The sequence below is a fragment of the Lactuca virosa genome, chromosome 8 (genome assembly GCF_052849685.1).
Source record: "Lactuca virosa cultivar CGN04683 chromosome 8, Lactuca_virosa_CGN04683_v6, whole genome shotgun sequence".
Lineage (NCBI taxonomy): Eukaryota > Viridiplantae > Streptophyta > Magnoliopsida > Asterales > Asteraceae > Lactuca > Lactuca virosa.
The window spans coordinates 137587895-137595394 of NC_136433.1; positions in this window are offsets into that span (position 1 = coordinate 137587895).

A 7500-nucleotide genomic window follows, 5' to 3' on the forward strand; every position below is an offset into this window, starting at 1 on the left:
TACGTTTTGGAGCAATGTATTAACGGATTAAGGAGTAAAAATTAGATTTGGCTAAATGGACGAGTACGTTGGGCATACAAGCTCGTACGCGCCACGTACAAGCCCTAAAGCGTGTACGCTTAGTGTACAGCTGAGTGTGCCCTGCATACTCAGCAATATTGGACTTCGGTGTTTGGGCTTCGGTTTGGGCCATTTTTTGGGCTTAGTTGTTTTGGGCCCTGTTGGGCCATTAGGTTTTGGGCTGATAATTATTTTGAGAAGTCCCACAATGGGATTTGGGACCAATTTGGAAAATTGGGCTATGATTTGGGCCTTGGGTGGCTAATTAGGATTTGGGCCTTTGGATTGGTGGTTTGGGCCTAGGCCTTGTGCCAAGTTGGGAAAAGGGTAAAAAGGTCTTTTACCCTAGTTTGGACACTTAGTGTGGGTCAGGATCCGATTATTGATGGATGATTATTTTGTGATTGTTAGCGCGGGGATTTTAGTGGGCCAGCAGCCAGAGATTCTTTCTGTGAGATCCGGTAGTACGATGTGAGTTTCCTCACTGGTTTTAGCCGGTCTAAGGCACCAATACCGGCCCTTGTTAATTATGTTAGGATGCTAGGATTCTGCGTGATCCTTGCATGTGATATGCGCTGCTATGTATACCGGGTGGGGCTCGATGTCGGGTGAGGCCCGATGACTGTATCGTATGCTATTATCGTATAACCATTGTATGTGTTAGTATGATTATGTGATATATGTCTATGTGTATAGTGGGCGGGGACCGATGTCAGGCGGGGCCTAAGAATAACAAACATGTGTACCGAGCGGGGCTCGATGCCGGGGGGCCCGAAGCCGAGTGGGACTCGATACCGGGCGGGGGCCCAGTATGTGATTTATTATGTATGGTATGGGGTATTTTGGGGAACTCACTAAGCTTTGTGCTTATGGTTTTTGGTTTATGTTTCAGGTACTTATGTTTTCATAGGGAAGAGCTTGGGATGATTGCAGAGCACACACCACATGTTTCCGCATTCTGTGATTTACTCTGATAACAATGATGTATTGATAAAGATTGGATTACCTTGGTTTCATAAAAATGATACGATTTACTATTTTAATAATTTAAAAATGGAAATATTCGGGTCTTATTATTAGGACGTTACAAGTTGGTATCAGAGTCTTGGTTTGAGGGATTCGGACACACTCTCGGGTGTGTCTGAACTCAAACTGAAGATTTGGTAAAGTTTTTCAAAAATGAAATAAAATGACTTAAAAAGGAAAAAAACAAGTTTTCTAATACAAGAAAGGGTGTGGTGCATGCAATCAACCGAGCTCAAGTAAGTTTCTCCCAAAATACCCATACATGTTATCTGATATGACTTGAGTTATGAATCTGTGAATCGCATGTTAGTTAGGGCTGAGGATCTGCTCGGTGTTTTCATGTTAGAATGCTAAGAGAGATGTCTTGTATGCCTATTGTATGGCTTGTAGACTTGCATGCAGTTCTGATTAGTCAGTGATAGATTGGCATGTTATGTGATGCCTTGTAGCCTAAGTGTAACGCCCCATTTCTGGTATGTGATTTAAATAATGTAATTTTCATTTCTTAAGGGGTACTCGACGAGTCAGTAGCCCGACTCGTCGAGTATAGGCGGGTTTTGCACGCGATTTAAGTTGGCGACTCGACGAGTCCATATTCCCGGACTCGGCGAGTCTGCCAGTCTGGATGAAACCCTAATTTCAAGGGTTTGCACCCTATTTAAACATCTTATGTGCCCCAAGACCAGCCTCCCTCACCCACAAAGAGTCCCATACGAAACCCTAGCCGTTCTTAAGCATTTTTGGAGCATTTTCTCACTTGTGAAGGTTTTAGTGCATCTTGGGGATTTGGGGAAGAAGAGAGAAGAGAAGTATTCAAGGGGAGCAAGTAGATTCGGACTTCTGGTTGCATTTCAGTCCCCTTTGAGGTATCAAGCTCGAATCTTTGCTTATTATCAATTAGATCTCTTGAGAAGTTTGCTCTTGTTGATTTTGAGCCCTTTCTAGACTTTAAGGTCGAATTAAGAGTTAATATGATGAATGGACTTCAGATCTAAGCTTTCCAGAGCCTCTTAAACTCAAGGTTGCCACCTTTATTGAGCCAAGTTTCCATTCCAAGCTTAGATCTCTTCCTTTAGCTTATTTTGGGTATTTGAGCTTCATATTAGCATGCATGCACGTAAAGTTAGAAACTTTACGTGAAAAACCAGCCCTAGGAGCCCAGATCTATGAATAGAATGCACTGGATTCGAGCAGAATTGACTCTTTAGTAATGACATGCATGGGACTCGGTGAGTCGTTCTTCAAACTCGACGAGTCGAGTCGCGAGTCCCAGATTTTCCCCATTTGAGAGTTTAAGGTGGAATCAGTGAGTAGGTAATGGACTCGGTGAGTTAAGGCTCAGATCTAGTAGTGGAGGGACTCGACGAGTTGTTCATACAACTCGGCGAGTCAAGGACTGATCTCATTCATAGGATGAAGGAGGACTCGACGAGTTGTTCATACAACTCGGCGAGTCAGATGAAGATGAACTAGATGTTAGTATCGAAGAAGAACTCGTCGAGCCTTTGCCAAACTCGACGAGTAGAAGCGGGTAGAGGATTAGAAAGGATGATAGGGACTCGGCGAGTTGGCAGCCCAACTCGGCGAGTCCGGTCAACTGAAAGTTGACTTTGACCAGGAAGTTGACTTTGACCAGGAAGTTGACTTTGACCAGGATGTTGACTTTGACCAGGGGTAAAATAGTCATTTTACCCTGAGAGTAGTTATCAGTATCTGATTTAGTGTTTATGGGATTTGTAGCCGGGGAGTTCCGGAGCAGCAGTCAGACAGTTTCAGATTTAGCATCTCAGCAGCCAGCATTACGAGGTGAGTTTCCTTCCGGTAGGAACGAGTCTACGGCCACAATGCCGGCCCGTTTAGTTAGCGGTAGTTCCGGACTTTGGTCCGATGCAGTAGTTCAGTGTGCTTGATGTCTTTGTGATTCAAGCATGTCTTTGTGTTATGTGTTCCGGGCTTCGGTCCGATGCAGTATGTAATATCTGTGTTTATGCTAGTAGTTATGATTATGCTATGCTATGTTCAGTCAGTTCCGGACTTCGGTCCGATGCCTTATGTAGAACAGCATGCTAGAATAGGACTAAGGATCTAGGAGGATGCCTTATGTGCCTGCTATATGTGTTTCAGCTTTATGAGAATTGCATGCTAGTATTGAGTAGACAATAGTAGGATAGCCTGTTAGGGTTATGCCTGATAGTATGAGCTTAGCATTGTATGCTAGTACAATTTCTTGTTATGAGGATAGATTTGCTTGAGTAGTTTCCTGTGTCTGAATGCTGCTTGCTTTGTGCTTTGTGGGACTCTGAGCGATGGGAGTTAGCCATTAGGTGAATACGTCACGTCACTTGTGATCAGGGTTGAATAATCTCAGAGTGCTGGATTTGGCCCTATTGCGCAGCTCTTGTCTGAGTCTAACCGTTGTAGGGACGAGTCTTTTACTCGAAGGATTATCTGAGCCTCGTCACATGTGATGGTATTCAGGTGATGGCTAAGTGGCATTACAAGGAGGCCTTCAGCAGCTGAGGACTGGGCGGGGTGGAGTCAGAGATTTCCCTAGGGCAAGCCTAGGATGAGAGTAGCAGAGATCAGTAGTGGTAGAAGTGACTTGGTGGAGTCAAGGCAGTTCTTGAGGAAAGTACGGATAGATGTGGAAGGTAGTATGGGCCCGTACTACTGAAAGCAGAGGATCCGTACTTGAACCAAGGAAAGCTGAGATAAGACCAGGAAACTTGTAGTAGTAGTGATCCCTCGAGATATATCAGTGTTCCTGACGTTTATTATGATGTGTTTTCAGAATGGTGGTTTTACGCCCTAGACCAGCAGTCGGCAGTTCAGGTGCCGGGGAGGGATCAGGATCAGGCTCGGGGGCCGAGCATTTGGACGAGCAGACTATGGAGTTTCTCTCTTTAGAGATTACTCGCATCATACTTGAGCAAACTCCTGTGATCTTTGGTTCGATCAAGGAGGGTATTTTGGAGCTGATGGATAAGAGGTTGAGCACCTTCCGTGCCGAGGTGGCGACCATGATGGGGTCGCGCACACTCACCTTCAGGGAGTTTCGGGCTTGTGGAGCTCCAGACTACCATGGGGCACGGGATCCCATTGCGAGTACCAGGTGGTTGGCGGATGTCGCCAATGCGTTTCGCACCAGCAGATGTCCCGAGGGGGACAAGGTCAGACTAGCATCCTGTCTTCTGAAGGACAGGGCACGAGATTGGTGGGAGGAGATCGGGCATGTTATCGGAGATGACGCAGCTCTTGATGCGATGACCTGGGCTGATTTTACTACCAGGTTCAGAGCCGAGTTTGCACCGGTTATTGAGGTGCAGCAGTTAGCCAGGGAGTTTCAGGATCTCACCCAGACTACAGAGACAGTGGCGGAGATTACCGCCAAGTTCAGGGAGAGGGCTCTTCTCGTTCCTCAGTACGCAGCTGATGAGGAAATGAAGAAGGCCCGTTATCATGAGATGTTACAGAGTGATATCCGCCAGTTTGTGAGCCGGTCCAGCTGTAAAACGCTAGATGATATGATTGCGAGGGCTCGTGAGAGGGAGATAGATCTGGAGATGGAAAGGAAGAGGAAGCCAGAGGTGGCTTCTGGTACAGGGAGTTTGGGCAAAAAGCCCAAGGTATCGGATCACAGATCTAGAGGACAGCAGAGCCACAGTCGGTGTGGCAAGTGTGGGAGATTGCACGATGGGGCGTGCAAGGCAGGGAGTCCCGGTTGCTACAAGTGCGGCCGGACCGTGCATATGAGCAGAGATTGTACAGATACTACCACCACCACCACAGCATCTGATCTGATTTGCTTCCATTGCAATCAGAGGGGACATAAAAAGTCCCAGTGTCCGAGTTTGGCAGCAGCAAGGAAGGTGGCGGCACCTGCCCCTGCTACATTGAGGATTACAGATGGCCGTCAGGGCCGGGGTGAGGCGCCAGTGGCGAAGAGTAGAGCTTTTCAAATGATAGCAGAGGAGGCGCGGGCGACTCCTGATGTGGTGACGGGTATGTATTTTCCTCTTATCTCTTTATTGACATTGATTGTTTCTCATGGTTATATGTTTTCGTATAGGGTCGTTCTTAGTGAACGACATTTTAGCTACAGTATTGTTTGACTCGGGGGCTACCTGATCATTTGTTTCCCTTGCGCTTAGCAAGAGGTTTAGCAGAGCTCCGGGGGAGCTGGATTGCCCACTTGAGGTTGAGATAGCTGATGATAGGACCGTCAGGGTCGCGAGAGTACATAGGGCGTGTTCGCTGCAGTTATTTGATGAGCAGTTTTCAGTGGACTTGGTACCTATTCCCCTGAGAGGGAATAAGGTTATAGTGGGTATGGATTGGCTGAGCCCCAATGGGGCAGTGATTGATTGTGAGCTGCAGTTAGTGAGGGTTTGCACTCCCAGTGGGGGAGAGTTAGTGATTCAGGGCGAGAGGCCACATCGCAGACCAGTCCTTTGTTCAGCAGCGAGAGCGAGACGCTACGTTCAGCAGGGTTGCACAGGGTACGTCGCCTATGTTATAGATGCCCGGGAGAAGGGTAAGGCGACAGTTGATGATATACCAGTAGTAGGAGAGTACCCGGACGTATTCCCAGAGGATTTGCCTGGAATACCTCCGGAGAGACAGGTTGAGTTTCAGATTGACCTGGTCCCGGGTGCGGCTCCGATAGCCAAAGCACCGTATCGGTTGCCTCCTCCAGAGATGTAGGAGTTGTCTACGCAGCTGCAGGAGCTGCTAGACAAGGGTTTCATCAGGTCGAGTAGTTCACCATGGGGAGCCCCGATCCTGTTCGCGAGGAAGAAGGATGGGTCGCACCGTATGTGCATAGATTACCGGGAGCTAAACAAGGTGACGGTGAAGAACCGTTACCCACTCCCGAGGATAGATGATTTGTTTGACCAGCTTCAAGGAGCGTCTTGGTTCTCCAAGATTGATCTACGGTCAGGATATCACCAGATGCGGGTCAGGGATGAGGATGTGCAGAAGACCGCTTTTAGGACCCGCTATGGTCATTATGAGTTTGTGGTGATGCCGTTCGGACTCACCAACGCTCCATCCGCGTTCATGGATCTCATGAACCGCGTATGCAGACCGATGCTGGATCGGTCTGTGATAGTGTTCATTGATGACATCTTGGTTTATTCCAAGACTCAGGAGCAGCACGAGGAGCACCTGAGAGAGGTGCGAGAGACGCTGAGGAGGGAGAGACTTTACGCGAAGTTCTCCAAGTGCGAGTTCTGGTTGCGCGAGGTGCAGTTCGTTGGTCACCTCGTCAACCAGAAGGGTATACTAGTAGATCCGGCCAAGATAGAGGTTGTGATGCAGTGGGAGGTCCCGAGGTCTCCAACTGAGATTCGGAGCTTCCTAGGACTGACAGGGTACTACAGGAGATTCATCTAGGATTTCTCCAAGATAGCAGTTCCGCTCACCCGACTGACCAAGAAGTCGGTGGTGTTTCGCTGGGGGCCTGAGCAACAGGCAGCATTTGAGACCCTCAGATAGAGATTGTGCGAGGCGCCGATTCTCACCCTGCCAGAGGGAGTAGAGGATTTTGTAGTTTACTGTGATGCTTCGATCATAGGTATGGGAGCAGTGTTGATGCAGCGAGGGCATGTGATAGCTTATGCCTCTAGACAGTTGAAGCCTCACGAGGCTAACTATCCGACACACGATTTAGAACTGGGGGTAGTGGTGTTCGCCCTCAAGATTTGGAAATATTACCTCTATGGGGTCCGCTGTATCATTTACACGGATCACAAGAGTTTGAGGTACCTCATGGATCAGCCGAATCTGAACATGAGGCAGTGTCGATGGTTAGACGTGGTAAAGGATTATGACTGTGAGATCCTTTATCATCCGGGCAAGGCCAACGTAGTAGCCGACGCCTTGAGCCGCAAGGCGGTAGCAGCCCCGATCAGGGATGTATGTCTGAGGATGACAGTGATTACTCCATTGTTGGAGCAGATCAGAGAGGCACATGTTGAGGGCCTGAAGGAGGAGAGGCAGAAGTGTGAGAGGATTGTGGGCCGAGTAGCTTCCTTTGACTATGAAAGTCGAGGATTGTTGACCCTTCATGGGAGAATATGGGTACCGTACTGGGGCGGAGTACGCAAGGTGTTGATGGATGAGGCTCACAAGTCTCGGTTCTCCATCCATCCAGGGGCGACGAAGATGTATAGAGATCTTCGACCCGATTATTGGTGGCCCTGCATGAAGCGGGACGTAGCTTGGTATGTGGAGAGATGCCTGACCTGCAGGAAGGTCAAGGCGGAGCATCAGAGACCCCACGGCAAGATGCAGCCGTTAGACATTCCCGTGTGGAAATGGGAGGATATCACCATGGATTTCATCACTAAGCTTCCCAGGACCGCACGTGGAGTTGATTCGATTTGGGTCATAGTGGATCGGCTGACCAAG